Source organism: Dromiciops gliroides, chromosome 4 (genome assembly GCF_019393635.1).
Source record: "Dromiciops gliroides isolate mDroGli1 chromosome 4, mDroGli1.pri, whole genome shotgun sequence".
In the NCBI taxonomy this organism is placed as follows: domain Eukaryota; kingdom Metazoa; phylum Chordata; class Mammalia; order Microbiotheria; family Microbiotheriidae; genus Dromiciops; species Dromiciops gliroides.
Window position 1 is genome coordinate 235,642,176 of NC_057864.1, and position 17,412 is coordinate 235,659,587.

Sequence of the window (17,412 nt, forward strand, 5' to 3'; positions counted from 1 at the left end):
TGCTTGGAGAGTCCAGTGATTCTTATATTATCTTTCCTAGCCAAGTTGTTTCCAAGCCAAGTTGTTTGATGGTAGATACCTTATGTGTTCTCCTATTTTTTTCACTCTTTTGACTTTTTCCTAATGAGTTCTTATTGTCTAATGGAGTAAATAAGTTCCAATTGGTTCATTCTGCTTCCAGAATCCACTGCTTAAGGTTTTCCAGTTTTAGTACTAAGTTTTCTCTTTCCATCCCCCCACCCCAATTTAATTTGTTAAGCTCTTGCTTCATTTCTTCTTGTCACTTTAGTGGCCAAGTCACTATTTTCTTCTGAGGTCTTGCTTGTGTAAAAAAAAATAATAATTAACTTAATCTGAAAAAATGATAACTGGATTTATATGAAAAATTATAAGTTTAGAAAAATTATAATTGGGCCTTAAGTCCCTTTGTGGTCACCATTCACATGTAAAAATATTTTAACTTACTTACTGGGCCCTAATCTGACTGCAGGACTAATCTTGGGGGCTTTTGACTGGCTGGCTATCTGATTGCTAAGCCAATCTGTTAGGGTCTTTTAAAAATTTCTCCACACTGCTCCACTACCAAATTGATAAGCAAAAGATTAAGAAGCCTCTTAATTAAATAATCAAAGCAGAATTTATTTATAAAAATCAATATAAAAGACAAGGGTTAAGAAATGCAAATTTATACAACCTGTCTGCTTTCAATAAGGGCTTCTGCTGCCTCTTGCCTTAGGGTATGCTCCAGCTTTCTCCAACTTTCACTCTTTTTCTCCTTCACTCCAGCTCCCCTGCTTCGCTCTTACTTTCACTGCTCAGCTCCTTTCTTCTAACTCCAAGCCCCTTGCTTCACTCTTTAACTTCTCTCTCACTACTGTAGCCTCAGTCTCCTTAGTGAACCCCCTTTCTGTACTGTTGTGATGAACCCCCAAGCGCTTCTTCTCTCACTGACATCCTTGCGTCCTCCTAGTCCTCTGGCCTCCTCCCATCTAACTCACTAAAAAAACCCTTTTCTCCATACCCTTCTTTCTCTGTCTGTCTGCTCCGTCAGTCTGCCCCGTCTTGTTTCTCCAATCCCCGTCTTCTTCAATTTCCCTGTGCTGATCCATTTTTATTAACCTGCTCTCCCAGGTGAAACCTGGGCTCGCTGCCCCCAGGGCCAGCTGAGCCCCATGCTTCATGAGCCTGCAACTGGGGCTGGGCGAAGCAAACCCCAGCGTCCCTGAGGGTTTTTGTGGGCCTTTCTGCTGTTTTGTCTGCACAGTTTAACCTGGGTCAGAGGCCTCCCGGCAACTGAAACAGAGGGGGAGGGGCCCTAGCCCCTCTTACACAGAAAAAAACCCCTCAGGGCCTAAGGCTTTTAAATCTCAACCCAAAGGCAGGGTCCCCAAATCACAATAAATTTCCACACTTGTACTTGTATATATATCCTCATCATTTGAGGATATATAGGCTTCTCTTTTTTTTTTTTTCTTGGTAAGGCAATTGGGGTTAAGTGACTTGCCCAGGGTCACACAGCTAGTGTCAAGTGTCTGAGGCTGGATTTGAACTCAGGTCCTCCTGAATCCAGGGCCAGTGCTCTATCCACTGTGCTACCTAGCTGCCCCAGGCTTCTCTTAACACACAGAATTTCTTTTCTTTTCTTTTTCTTTTTAGTGGGGCAATTGGGGTTAAGTGATTTGCCCAGGGTCACACAGCTAGTAAGTGTTAAGTGTCTGAGGCCAGATTTGAACTCAGGTACTCCTGACTCCAGGGCCGGTGCTTTATCCACTGCACCACCTAGCCGCCCCTAACACAGAATTTCTTCATCGTGTTTGGTGTTTGAAATTGAGTTGAACTGAAATACAGCTCAATCATTCATAAATTCATAACACTTGCATTTACTGACTAACTCTAAGCAAGTTGCTTTACCTCTCATTACCTCTGTTTCTTCACCTCAAATAGAAATAACATGGCTTATACTACCTGTACTGTTGTGAATAAAGCACTTTATAAATTTTAAAGTGCTAAATAAGTACGGGTTATTTTTTTACTAACAACATACTGAGTTTGTGTGATATAGTAACCAGGGTGCTGAACTTAAAGACATGAAAACCTGGATTCAAATACCTGACACTGACAGGTGTGTAACTATGGGTAAATTACTTAACTTCTCTAAACCTCAGTTTCCTGATCTATAAAATGGAAGTAATAATATCTGTAGTAGGAACAATAATATTGGCATGGTTGTTGTGATGGTCCAGTGAAATAATAATGTATATAAAATGCTTTGTAAACTTTAAAGTAATATGTAAGTATAATTATTAATCCAGATTAGTCCCAAACTGGGTATTTTGTTGGGACTTCTTCCCCATCGCAAGGGCCTTTTAGGCCTGAGGCAAGAGGCTTTGTAATAATTTAGTATAAGTATATTGTTTAAAACACTATCACATATATAATGTCTCATTATATCCTCACAAAAATTTCCATTCATTTTGGGCAAGTTACTGGACTTCTCTGGGCTCTAGTTTCCTCATCTATAATATGGGAACAATAACACCTGTATTTCTAACCTCACAGGGCTATGCTGAGATCAAATGACATATTCTATGTGAAAGCCCCTTGTAAACAGTGAAGTGTTATATCAATGTCAACTTTTATCACAATGATTATATCAGCTCCATGCCACAATGAGGCATACTTTAGGACTTTAATGGGAAACCAAGAACTTATCTTGGTTTTGTGGGGAGATCTAGACAGAAGCTGAGATTGCAAAGTTCCCAGGGAAAACCCTTAATGGAAATAAAATTACCCAAATTCTGATATTCTCAGAGAAAATCCTGGGAGTGCAGGGAGTGTGTTGGGGGTGGTGGTGATGGTGGTGGTGGTAGAGGGCATTGGGTAGTGTAAGCCAAAGAAAATTTTGAAAGAAAATCCCATGATTAAATCAAACCTGTGGGAGACTATTGCAGAACTGTAGTTCTGTGTCATGGGTTACAAACAGAATATAAACAAGTCATACACACAGATTTTTGGTTACACACAGTTGTTAGGGAAATACTTCTGCCAAAGAACTGTGTCTGTCTCCCACCCTGCATTCACTAGCCAGCCAGCCAGCTGTTTGTAGTTATAACCACCTGCAAGCTGCAACCCAAGCTCACCCAGGAGTGGCTTTCCCCACAGGAAAGAGAATATAAAGGCCCCTGAGACAGAGCCAGCAGGCAATCGAAGATTAAGGTTCTGTTAGATCTTGGTCATTTCTTTGGATTTCTTGGTTACTAACTTTTTGCTTTGACTTTGTATGTCTTACCTGTCCTTTGGGGTTTCCATACTCTTTTCTTAATTCCTATTTTTTAGCTGGTCTCTGGTTCATTGATGCCCAGGCCCCCATATTCTGTGTTTGAGTTCTGTATACTACTGAGTCCCTTTTACCTGGTTCTCCCTAGTAAAAGGTAGGATTGGGAGGGACAAACTATGGGAACTCTTTGTCAGGTTCACACTGGATAGAGGGAGATTCCAGCTATGGACATGGATTGCACATCTACATACTAAGAATAAGTTGGAAAGAGAACAAATCTAGAAGGCCAAAACTCTGAGAGAAGGACCTGAGATGTCTCTTCCACTGACCTTCACTGAATCTGGAGAGCACAAGACCAGTGCCTGGAGAATGGGAGCTGTGTCCTCTTCGATTTTACACACAGGGTCTTGCTGGGAGCAATCACTTAAATACTTAATAAATGAATCTGAGAACTAACATTAAATACAATGCTACAACAATTAAGGCCATTTAAAAAAGTTTGGCTAATATCTCACACAAGAAGAAGTGGAGACCCATTGTAGAAGATTAAACTCTTTTTACTTTTAAGTGATGAGCTTGGAATTTCTATAAAGAATTAGGAATATACCCAATAATCATTTTCAAGTATCAGAAGTTTTGCTAATGCTACTTTCATTTTAGGTTCTTCCTCTCACCTTACTTTGTGTGTGTGTGTGTGTGTGGAGCAATGGGGGTTAAGTGACTTGCCCAGGGTCATACAGCTAGTAAGTTTCAAGTGTCTGAGGTCAAATTTGAACTCAGGTTTTCCTGAATCCAGGGCCAGTGCTTTATCCAGTGCACCACCTAGCTGCCCCCTCTTTGTTTGCTTTCCCCGTTCTTCTTGAACACTTGAGTGTCATGTTGGAACCAGAGATGGGGCTCCAAGCCAGATAGGGTAAACTAAGAAAGCTGGGTTGCTGGGAGCCTACAGATTTTTAGGGCAAGCACTGCTCCAAGATGGCAGCAGGAGAAAAATCATCAATTAGAATTTGAAAATTCACATTCCACAATGTGATACCAAGTAAGTAGGACAGTCCACAGTATGGCTGAAATATAAACAGGAAATGAGTGGATGGATTAGTACGAAAATAAAGCCAAGTAGGAATAAATGGAATCACAAAACTAGTGGAATACTGGGTAAAGTGCTGGAACTGAAGTCAAGAGACCTGGTTTCACATCCCGTCTCTGATACTTATTAGCAATATGACCAGCGGCAAATCACTTAACCTTAGGGAATCTCTTGTTTCTCCATATGAACTATGGAGATAATGCCTATTCTACTTCTTCCACAGGCTTGTGTAAATCTTTAAGCACTATATAAATGTGAGTTGTTGTTATCATTGTCCTCCTCCTCCTCCTCCTGCTCCCTTGAGGAGTCCAGCTTTGGTGATGGGTAGAGCAACTTGGTGATGGGATTGGATTGTCTGACACAATTTCCAACAAATCTATTCTTCCTATTCAATTCTGGACTCATTGCATCATCTGTCAAAGATATATATGCACTAATTGTCTAATTCTATTCATTTTCCATCTAATTGCATATAATAGTCTGGACAACTGATATTCTTTATTTATTTGGTTTTTCTTGTGTTGTTAGTAGCTCAGGTTTTGCTTGGAATATGGCAGGCCTCAAAGTGAAGAATCCTTCTGGTCCTAGGGTATGGGTTCAATGCTTTCTGAAAGATCTTAACAGGGGCAGCTAGATAGAGCACCGGCACTGGATTCGGGAAGACCTGAGTTCAAATCCAGCCTTAGACACTTGATACTTACTAGCTGTGTGACTCTGGACAAGTCACTTAACCCTCATTGCCCGGCAAAAACAAAAAAAAGAAGAAGAAGAAGAAGAAGAAGAAGAAGAAGAAGAAGAAGAAGAAGAAGAGGAAGAGGAAGAAGAAGAAAGAAAGATCTTAACAGTGTCCTGCGTTAGTATTTCAGCTGAGCCCAAAGCTGGGGACAGTTGATACCATGACCAAGCATATATTGGTCCCAGGGCATGAGTTTCAATTATTCTTTTTTTTTTTTTTGTTATGGTGAGGCAATTGGGGTTAAGTGACTTGCCTAGGGTCACACAGGTAGTATTAAGTGTCTGAGGCCGGATTTGAACTCAGGTCCTCCTGAATCCCGGGCTGGTGCTCTATCAACTGCTCCACCTAGCTGCCCCTAGTTTCAATTATTCTTAAAAGTACATAGCATACTCTAGGCCAGGATTTGAACTAAGCCTGAAGCTGGAGATTGTAGAAATGATGGTCAAATACCAAAACTGAGTGGCCCAGTAGAGTACCTCACTCAGCACAAATGTCATACCCCAGGAAAAGCAGCATGAGGAGAGGGCAGGTTAGAGTGAGAAAACCATCCCAGAGAGTGTGAGGTTTAAGGTATATTATCTGTTATACTGTGCTACATGTGCTATGCCATACCACCAGCCATTATGTTGTAGAACTTGCCCTATGGTACTGTTTTCACACACACACACACACACACACACACACACGTATATGTATATAAATATATATATATATATATGTGTGTGTGTGTGTGTGTGTGTGTATGCATATACACATGCATACACACACATACACATACACATGTCCAGGCATTACATAAGAGATGATAAACCTTAAGCATGCAAAGTTATATGTGCTATCGTTCCTAATCACCACACTATATGGTTTTCTTTAACTGCTGTTTTATGAGAAATCTTATGGGGGAAGGGATTATTTAAAAAGTGATTGTCAAAATAAAATAATTTTTAAAGTATTGCACAATTTCCAGCCAATCTATTCTTCCTATTCAATTCTGGACTCATTGCATCATCTGTCAAAGATATATGCACTAATTGTCTAATTCTATGGGTTTTCCATCTAATTGCATATAATAGTCTGGACAACTGATATTTTTTATCTACTTGGTTTTTCTTGTGTTGTTAGTAGTGCCAAGCTCTTTCAAATGCAATTAACCTCATTTAGGAGACTTTGCAATAGTCTGGGGCTTAGTTCAATCAGAACAATGTGATTTGCAAATTGGAATAATTGGAAATGACTGGATATTGATATGGGAGTCAATTTTTTGTTTTCTTTCTTAGTTATTATGAACTTAACAAACATCAACAAACACAAATATTTCAAAATACAAACAAGAAAAAGAAAGGATTTGGCAAAGAATTGGAAATTGAGGGGGTGTTCTATCAATTGGGGAATGGCTAAACAAGTTGTGGTATATGAATATAATGGAATACTACTGTGCTCTAAGAAATGATAAGCAGATGGATTTCAGAAAAACCTGGAAAGATTTACATCAATTGATGCTGAGTGAAATGAGCAGAACCAAGAGAACATTGTACACAGTATCGCAACATTGTGTGATTATCAATTGTGATAGACAACTCTTCTCAGCAGTACAATGATCTAAAACAATGCCAAAAGACTCATGGTGGAAAATGCTCTGCACATTCAGAAAAAGAACTATGGAGTCTGAATGCAGATTGAAGCATACTATTTTCAATTTGTTGTTATTGTTGTTGTTTATTCTTTCTTGTGTTTTTCCCCCCTTTTGTCCTGATTCTTCTCTTACAACATGACTAATATGGGAAAATGTTTAACATGATCATAATGTATAACCTATATCAGATTGCTTGTTGGCTTTGAGAGGGAGGAAGGAAGGGAGGGTGGAAGAAAAATTTGGAACTCAAAAAATATCTTCACATATAATTGGAAAAAAATTTAAATTAAAAACAATAAGAAGAAAGGATTGCATATGAGATGGCAAAAACATATATAGCTTCTTTTAAAATATATGTACATATACATATATATTTCAGCAAGTATATTTACAATTTAACTTGCTTATCTGTCTAATCAACTGTTTGCAACCATACCATTTACTTTTGGGAGAAAATATCAAAACCAATACTAAGAAGAAATAATAAAATTAAGATTACTTAGTATATATATATATATATATATATATATATATATTTTTTAGTGAGGCAATTGGGGTCAAGTGACTTGCCCAGGGTCACACAGCTTGTAAGTGTTAAGTGTCTGAGGCCGGATCTGAACCCAGGTCCTCCTGACTCCAGGGCCAGTGCTTTATCCACTGTGCCACCTAGCTGCCCCTACTTAGTATATAATTGAAATAGCTTCAACCTAAACCTATCTAAACAAGTTATTGATTCAAATAACACATAAAAAAGGCGAAATAAAAGTACAAATATTGACATAAGGAAGTTTAACTTATATATAATTATAAAGCCATAGAGACTAGAAACCCTATTATCTGTGAAGTGTCTACCTCCTTTACAAAGAAATGTATATGGAAACTAAGGGCAATGTCAGTTTAGAATATAAATGAATTTTCAGTCATATATTTTTCATATGAGTAAATTGTTTTCCCCTAATTGGGCATCTTGAAGGTAGGGACTATTCCCTCTTTCTTATATGGTGATCCCAGCCCCAAGACAATCAGAAAAGTGCAAGCTTACTATCTGTGATTGAATATTCCACGGTCCATCTGGCAACTTAAATTATAAGCAAAGGGAGAAGAGATCTGGCTTCCCTGACTCCATGGGAATAAAAAAAGCAGTTAATCTCCAACTCTTTTAAAGAGTTTGCTGCTTTGCCTGTCTCTGGAATAGGAATTTTCTTTTTGCTTTCTTGTCTAACTGCAGTGGGCAATCTGAATCTGTCCATTCATTCATGTGCCAGTGGCCAGAAAGGAATGATGTCAGTGGCCATCAAGGAGAAGATCAGAAAGGAAAGGAATGTCACCAGGGAAGAGGATGAGTGAGTTAGCAGGTAGGGAGATTTTAAAGAAGTAAAATCAGGATAAGTTTAGGACCAATCATAGTCAACAGGGGAGGAAGATGATGGAAGAAGATTTTAGGAAGGGGAATCAAATGAGAGAGAACTTGATGGGGCTGCTGGTGGTGGAAAAGCAGCTGAGAAAGAAGAGGAAGATCAGCAGACCTTCACCCACATACTCCTTAAATTTCTCAGTTCTCATTATTCAAATGAATATATTCAGTTAAAGAGTCAAAGATTAACTTGGTATTGTGTGTTTTTTGGCTAACATGCATTGTTGAAAGAATGTAACCAGAACTATAAATAACCCATTTGTCTGCCTACCCGTCCATCTGGGTGAGTGATGGTCTGTTTGTCCTGGGCTGGTATGTAGCTAATCTCACACAGGGGGCCCACCATCTGTAGTGAGTGATATCCTTGCCAGGAGCACTCAGTCCTCATTGGCCATATATGGTAAAAATAACAATAGCTGACATGTATAGCCTTTAAGGTCTGCAAATAATTGTACATATATTGTCTCCTTTGAGCCTCACAACTGCCTTATGAGGTAAATATTATAGATGTTATTATTTCCATTTTTCAGATCTCTATTTTTCCATTTCAGTCAGATTAAAACTCAGAGAAAATTAAATGGCTTGCCCATGGTCAAGGAAGTGCTAGTAAACACTAGAGGTGAGATCTGAATCCAGGTTCTCTTGATTTTGGATCCTATCCAAGGGCTAAACAAGTGAGCCACTTTATGTGGCTGCAAAAAATGTATATAAAATACGTATCTAGTATCATAAGCACAGAGGTAACATGGCCTAGACGTTAGAGAATTGGACTTGGAGCCAGGTATACCTGGATTCAAATCCTGCCTTTGTTACATACAGGCTACTCCCAAAGACTTTTAAGTTACAGAGAAGGTAGATCTCTACCTTGGTAAAGGAAGTCTCAATGGAGAGTTTTCAAAAGAAATCCCAGGTCCAGACCTAGTCCTATCAGAAACACACATGCCATTGGAATAGATGGGGTATAATTTTATGTTCTTGTCTCTGCACCAAATTGTTAGTTACATTCCTGCTTTGTATGCATACTGAAGGAGCCAAATGCCTTGACTGTGTCACCCACTAGAGCCAGAAGCTTGTTCAGTTTAGAGCCTCTCTTAGTTTCTTGTAGTTTGAAGAGAAATTCTTACTCAGATTACCAACTAAACTCTGTGATTGGCTGTCTGTATCTGGGGAACTGCTGAATAGCTTCCCGAAGGGGAACTGGAACTGTCCTTACCCAGGTCCTGATGCTCCTCTCTTTTTTCCCTTTCTCCCTCTCTGCCTGCTCTAAACTCAGCCCTGCTCTAAATTCCTCTGGAACTCCAGGTAAATAATATGGAAGAGGTGGGAGGGACCTGCAAAATAAAATGACATAATATTTGTAAAGCATTTTGCATAGTGCCCGGCACATAGTAGGTACGAAATAAATGTTCTCTATCATCATCATCACTATCATCATCATCATGACATTGAGGTTTACAGAGGTTATATGACTTGCCTAAGGTCACAAATTAATTAATGGTTCTAACCAAGATTATCTTTCATTTCTTGATTTCCGATTAATGCTTTTTCCATAATAACTAATTCAGTTTGATGAACATTTATTAAGTGCCTACTTTGTGCAAGCCTTTGTGCTGGGTACTCTGAATATAAAGAAAATAATGAAAAATCATGTTGTTTTCACTAATAATTGTGAGAATTGGAATGACACCCCCTGCTGGGAGGGACACTGTGTGCTCTGGCCTGAAAAGAAACCATGTGACTTTAGCATCCGGAAGTGACCTTTCTGGGGTTTCAAAGGTCAGATCAGCATCAGGAAGTGATGTTTGCCGTCCCGTGGGTCCTGTCAATCAGAGCTACCAACCAATTAGCTTGGAGCTATGTGTGTGTATGTGTGTGGACCACCCTGTTTCCTGTTTCACAGGAGAGTTCTGGGGGAAGCCATGGGGGAAGCAAGGGCCTTTTTGGTTCCTGACTTGGGCTTGGTGGCAGAGACAACAGGGGACAGGCAGAATAGGGATACTTTATCCAAGTATTTCTCTTTACTAACCCCTAATATACTTTAATAAATACTTAATGTCCAAAGATTGGTGCTATACATTTTCTAATTTAAGGCGACCACTCATTAGATTTTAGACATCACAGCTAGAATTTTAGGCCCTTACATAATTTATATTCCCTAAACAGATGTGAATTAACCATACTACATTTATTTTTTTGTTTGTTTGTTTGTTTGTTTTTTTTGCAGGCAATGGGTGTTAAGTGACTTGCCCAGGGTCACACAGCTAGTAAGTGTCAAGTGTCCGAGGCCGGATTTGAACTCAGGTACTCCTGAGTCCAGGGCCAGTGCTTTAACCACTTTGCCATCTAGCTGCCCCCCGTCCATACTACATTTATAATTGTAAGTCTCTATATAAGTGTAATTTGTTGTCATTTGAGTATACTTCATCCCCTAGGACAGTTGTCAGGTTAGTTGAATGAATGAAACCATTTCATTTTATAGATGAGTGAGCATACTCGGTGAGATGACTTGATAGTCAGTAGCACATATTTCCTCCAGAGCCAAGACTGGAGTCCAGTTCTCCTCACTCCCAAGTGCCTGTTACAGGTAATGAAGTGGGGCTGATAGATTTTGAGCAAGGTACACACTGCATTCCAGCCCCTAGTTAGCACTTGGAATTCAGAGAACAACCTGGTAGGAAATAACAGCCCAGACTATTTGTGCCTTGTTAGGTTCAGCTGGGAGGAGGGAAGGGTGGTTGGAAGGAGTGTGACTGAGGGGTCAGGGGCTAGGAGGACAGATCCCAGATACAGAAAAGAAATTGGCCACCACTGCCTTTGGGGAGAATAGAGAATTTCTGGGATTTGGAGGAGATGAAGATGTGGAAGGGAAACCAGAGAGAATTTGAAATATATCCAACATATAGAACTCCCAAGAACTAAAGAGGAAACTTTTTATTTTTCAACAAGCAGAGCATTGACAAGGGAAGTGGTTGGAGACAGGGTCCTGTCCCTTGCAGCTCATTGGGCACATTTCTTGGCTGTGACAAACCATTCCAGTCCCTGTTTCTAGGACAACTGAAAGAATTAAATAGTAACAATGATAATGATGATAAGGAGCCAGCCCTGTGTGCTGGCACTGAGCCAGAAACAAAGAGGTCTCCTACATTAGAAGTTTTGAGGTCAGCTCTAAATTTAGAGTACAATTTAAAAAAATTCACCTAGTATGAATGTATATTAGAAGAATGGGAAGGGTGCACTAAAAACACAAGAGAAGGTGGATGATAGGGGCTGGAGAAGCCTCTTTTTAATCCTGAGATACAAATTAGATCAACCAGAGTGTTTTTATTCAAATAAAATGTTTTTGTATGTCTGGATGTCGCAGTCTTTTTTTTTTTCTCCCTCTCAACCTTATTTCTTCCATTGCTTGGAAACATTAGTACCACCGTTGCGGTGAGGGCCTTCTTTTCTCCTTTACTATACCATATCTAGTCAGACTCAGAGTGCACAAAGCTCCCATTCTTAGGCTGACTTCGCACCTTATCTCTCCAGTGCCCTACTCCTGCAACTTAATTTATAGTGGAGCATGAACTAAGAAGACCACTGCAGAAAGGACCCAAACAGCTCTGAAGGGATGTAAGTGGTCACAGAATGGTGGAAAATGGAGGGACATGGGCATTAGAAAAAGGAAGATAAAGCAACCATAAAGAGAAGGAGGATTTGTTTGGAGGAAGTGACCTTGTTGCCAGAAGTTTCAAGAGCCACGAGCACATGCTGAGAGGGAATGTAGAATGAGTGGCATTCAGAAAGTGATGGCAGGCAGGTGGGTACTTGATCAAGGGAACTCACAGATTGCAGGGAAGAGAAACACAGCTAACACTGAATTGGTCTTGGAACCCATAATATCAGTGCATATGACAGGGACTTCACTAATTGCTACTGTGAGCTGAGGGGACAACTGATGAAGCCCCTAGGGAAAGGGAGGTGAGGTTAGGTGGAACTATAATCACTGTCTTATCTGTTATCTAATAAATCTGTTCTATGAGTTCTATGGTTAATGCTTTTGTTAAACAGTGCTTATAAGGAATTGGAAGGACTTTTGGGAGATAGAAGGCAGAGAGGATCTGGTGGATCCCCAGGCAAGAGTAAAATAAGATAGGATTATAATTACAGCAATACCCAAGATTCAACTCAATCCTTTAGAAGGATGCCATTATAGAGGGATGTTGGGAGTCTGACATTTGAGTTACATTGGTTTATATAAGCTTGGGGTCAACTACACCCATCGTATGGAAGACCCAATAAGCAGTAATCTCATCTGTTCTCAGTCTTCTGTGTTCAGCCTCCACCTAGAAACCGAAGCTCATCTTCTCATTGGAAAGTCCAGTAAACACTGATTATCATGGTTTGTTAATCATGTTGATTCCTTTCTAGATAGAATGATAGAAGAGAGGAGAGGGTGGAAAGAATGCTTCTAGTATTCATGTTTTTATCCATGTTGGTATTCTCTTCACTGCCTTACTAGACGGTCTGGTTACCCTCACAACTTTCAACTTCTCCATACCTAGCTAGGACAGCTCTTCAACACCAGCTGTTGCCAAACTTGTATTCAAAGCCTTTTCAAGCACTAAGAACTGGCAGAGCTTATGTTCTGCTGGCGTAATCTCCCAGAACATAGGGCCATTATGTTTTGATGAGGCAAAAATAAAAAAAAAATAGGCAAAATACAGAAGTTCAAAGTCCCATGGGGTCACTCTATGAATATTTCCCAATGTCACTTTTTTTTTTACTAGAACTGTGATTCCATTGGCATAGGGAAATCTCAATGATGAAACTCCTACCAATTCAGATTGCCACCTGCTCTGCAGTTTATAGAGTTGGCTGGTGCACCAAGGCAAGATAGTTACCCATGGTCACCAAGAGAATATGCTTTAGAAGAAGGACTTAAATTGAGTCTTCTAGACTCCAAGGCTGGCTATCAATATTACTTACAGTTCCTGGCAAAAAGTTCAATTTGCTGATTATTGTAATCTACTGTTTGGTAAACCCAAAGACTCTAGCTTCTGGGATAAGAACTCACCATTTGACAAAAACTGCTGGGAAAACTGGAAAATAGTATGGCAGAAACTAGGCATGGAACAATACCTTACATGATATACCAAAATAAGGTCAAAATGGGTACATGATTTAGACATAAAGGGTGATACCACAGGAGAGGAAGGAATAATTTACCTATCAGATCTATGGAGAGGGGAAGAATTTATGACAAATAAGAGACAGAGAATATTATGAAATGCAAAATGAAGCAATTTGATTACATTAAATTTTAAAAGGTTTTGCACAAATAAAACCAATGCAACCAAGATTAAAAGGAAAGCAGAAAGCTGGGAAACAATTTTTACAGCCAGTGTTTCTGATAAAGGCCTCATTTAAAAAATATAGAGAGAACTGAATCAAATTTATAAGAATACAAGTAATTTCTCAGTTGAGAAATGGTTAAAGAATATGAACAGAAAGGTTTCTGTTGAAGAAATTAAAGCTACCTATAGAGATATAAAAAATGCTCAAAATCACTATTGATTAGAGAAATGCAAATTAAAACAACTCTGAGGTACCACCTCACAACTATCAGATTGACTAATATGACAAAAAAGGAAAATGATAAATGTTGGAGAAGATGTGGAAAAATTGAAACACTAATTCATTGTTGGTAGAGTTCTGAACTGATCCAACCATTCTGGAGAGCAATTTGGAACTATGCCCAAAGGGCTATAAAACTGTGCATACCCTTTGACCCAGGAATACTACTACTAGGTCTGTATCCCAAAGAGATCATAAAAAAGGAAAAAGGACCCATATGCATAAAAATATTTTTAGCAGCTCTCTTTGTGGTGGCAAAGAATTAGAAACTGAAGGGATGCACATCAATTGGGGAATGGCTGAACAAGTTGTGGTATATGAATGTGATGGAATACTATTGTGCTATAAAAAATGATGAGCAGGTGGATTTCAGAAAAATCTGGAATAATTTACGTGAACTGAGGCTGAGTGAAGTGAGCAGAACCAGGAGAACCTTGTACACAGTAAAAGCAACTCTGTGTGATGATGAACTGTGAAAGATTTAGTTCTTCTCAGCAATACAATGATCCATGGTAATTCCAAAAGACTTATTATGGAAAATGCTCTCCACAGCCAGAAAAAGAACTATGGAGACTGAATGCAGATCAAAGTATACTATTTTCACTTTATTTGTTCATTTTTTCTTTCTTGTGGTTTTTTCCTTTTCTTCTGATTCTTCTTTTACAACATGACTAATATGGAAATATGTATAACATGATTGTATATATATATATATATATATATATATATATATATATGAAAAACATATCTGATTGCTTGCCATCTTGGGGAGGGGAGATGGAAGGGAGGGAGGAAGAAAAAGTTAGAACTCAAAATCTTATAAAAATGAATCTTGAAAACGATCTTCAAATATAATTGGAAAATAAAATAAAATACTACCCAAAAAAGAGTTCAATTTGCCTGTCTTGTAGGTCAGGGTAGTATAATGTTTCAGGTCTGGGACTGCAAGGAAATGTGATGTGTAGGCCATTCAGCAATTAATCAAAGGAGGCTTAATTAGCTATATAATGGAAAATATATGCAGGAAGGATATAGCACTAGTTCAGGTATATGTGATGCACCTCATTTCTATCAAGAAACTGGTTTAAGGGGCAGCTAGGTGGCGCAGTGGATAAAGCACTGGCCTTGGATTCAGGAGGACCTGAGTTCAAATCCAGCCTCGGACACTTGACGCTTGCTAGCTGTGTGACCCTGGGCAAGTCACTTGACCCTCATTGCCCTACAAAAAAAAAAAAAGGAAACTGATTTGTTGCTGTGGTATATGATGGTGATGGAATATTATTGTGCTATAAGAAATGACAAGCAGGATGATTTCAGAAAGGCCTGGAAAGACTTGTATGAACTGATGAAGGGAGCAGAACCAAGAAAACATTCTGTACAGAGACAGCAATATTGTTTGATGAAGAACTGTGAACGACTTAACTATTCTCAACAATACAATGATCCAAGACAATCCAAAGGACTATTGATGAAACATACTATCCACCTCCAAAGAAAGAACTGCTATTGATGGAACAGAGACTGAAGCATATTATTTTTCACTTTCTTTCATTTTTTTCTTTAATTTAAGGTTTTTGTACAAAATGCATAATATGGTAATGTTTTACATAATCACACATGTATAACTCATATCTAATTGCTTGCTGCCTCAGGAAGGGGGAAGAGGAGGGAGGCAAGGAGGGATTAAAAAATGGAATCCCAAACTATAAATAACAATATTTATTACTTTAAAAAAAGAGAGAAGAAATTTTTTAAAAAGAAAAGAAACTTGTTTGTTGGGAAGGATGCATGGTGACTTTCATGGAAATTTACCACAAGTGTTAAGTTTGAGTCCATGTTCCTTGGGACTCTAAATATGCTGGTGGGAGACTTTCACACATTTTGTAGGGGCAGGGTGGGGTGGGGGAAGGTTGAAGGGGAGGGTTGTTTTTTTTTTTTTACCAACTCTTAGCATATCATCTGAGTAAATATTCCTTTCAAATAGCTCATTAAATCTGGCTGACTAATTTATATCAACTGACAATCATGATAGGAAGAACACTGGTTGGGGCTTATAAACTATAATACCCCTAAAACCCCAAAGGAAGATTTAGTAGCATACCATCGAGCACCTGATCTATCAATGCGAATAGGAGTTGTGAGAGTAAGTTCAGAAACCTTGCTATATCATCTTTGCCAATTTGATGGGTATGAGGTAAAACTACAGAACTGTCTTAATTTGCATTTCTCTTATTAATGATTTGGAGCAATCTTTCATGTAGCTAGAAATCATTTGTATTTCTTCTTCTGAGTACTATTTATTCTTTGATTACTTTTCTATTGGGGAGTAGGTGTTTGGTCTTAACATATTTGTGTGAATTCCCTTTATCTTCGATATCTGATTTTAATCATAGATGTTTAATATAGATATTATTTTCCCAAGGGAGAATTTCTCTTTTTACTTTTTCTTAGTTTCCCTGAATAGTTTTACTTTTGTTCTTTTACATGAATTGTTATATTTTGTCTAGTTCTATAAATATGTAATTAGTACTTTAAAATGCATCCTTGCATTTCTAGGGCTTTGCTGGAGAGGATAGATTTAAGCAACCTGGCTGAAAGGATGTAGGTTGAGTTAGAGAACTGGGTTCTAGTTCCTGCCCTGGTGCTAAGTTTGGGTCTCTGTTTTCTTCATTATAAAATAAGGAGGTTGGACAACAGTGTCTTTCAGCTCTAACAGTCTGTCAGTCTATGGGATTTGTCACTTAGCCTCTCTGAGGTCTCAGTTTCCACTCCAGTAACACTGAGTTGAATTAAATGATCTCTAAGGTACCGTCCAGTTAGATTTCTTTCACCTTTCTTCTCCAGAAGTACCTAAGTATAGAAAATACATCCCTTTCTTCCACTAAAGTCCTCCTCTCTTGCCTCATCGGAACATGCTGACCCTATGTTCTGGAGCATTATGCCAGCAAGAACCCTTATTCAGGGTTCTTGGATGCCAATTATAAATAACTTACCATACTTAGCACCTCCTGCTTCATTCTTAACTATGCTTATTTTAACCTTTCTGATTTGAAAATCAGAAATTTGTTAGATAAAATGGAAGAAAAATAGAGATTCTCTTTTCTCTCCATCATCTATTATTATTATTTTTAAAAAATTTTTTTATGGGGCAATGGGGGTCACACAGCTAGTAAGTGTCAAGTGTCTGAGGCAGGATTTGAACTCAGGTACTCCTGAATCCAGGGCCAGTGCTTTATCCACTGTGCCACCTAGCCGCCCCCCATCATCTATGATTATGATACCAACTCAGTCAAGAAACATTTATTAAGCACCTTCTTATGCGCCAGTTATTGTGATAAGCACTGGGAATACAAAGAAAGGGAAAAGACAATTCCTGCTCCCAAAGAACTCACAGCATATCACTTCAGCCTACACTCACTTTTACTGCTTGAGTCACTGGAAGGTGGTAGAAATCTCTCCCACTCTTTAACTTCTAAACTATTCAACCCTCCCCCCCCCCACTCCTCCCACCCTTCCCTCTGGTTTAGCTAAGTCATATGTTCCACAAGTTGCCTGGTTCCCTTCTGGACCAGTCAGAACAGTTTTTATACCTCATAACAGAATCACATTTTGTAATTGCATTAATTGAGCTGGGTAGGGGGAAAGGAAA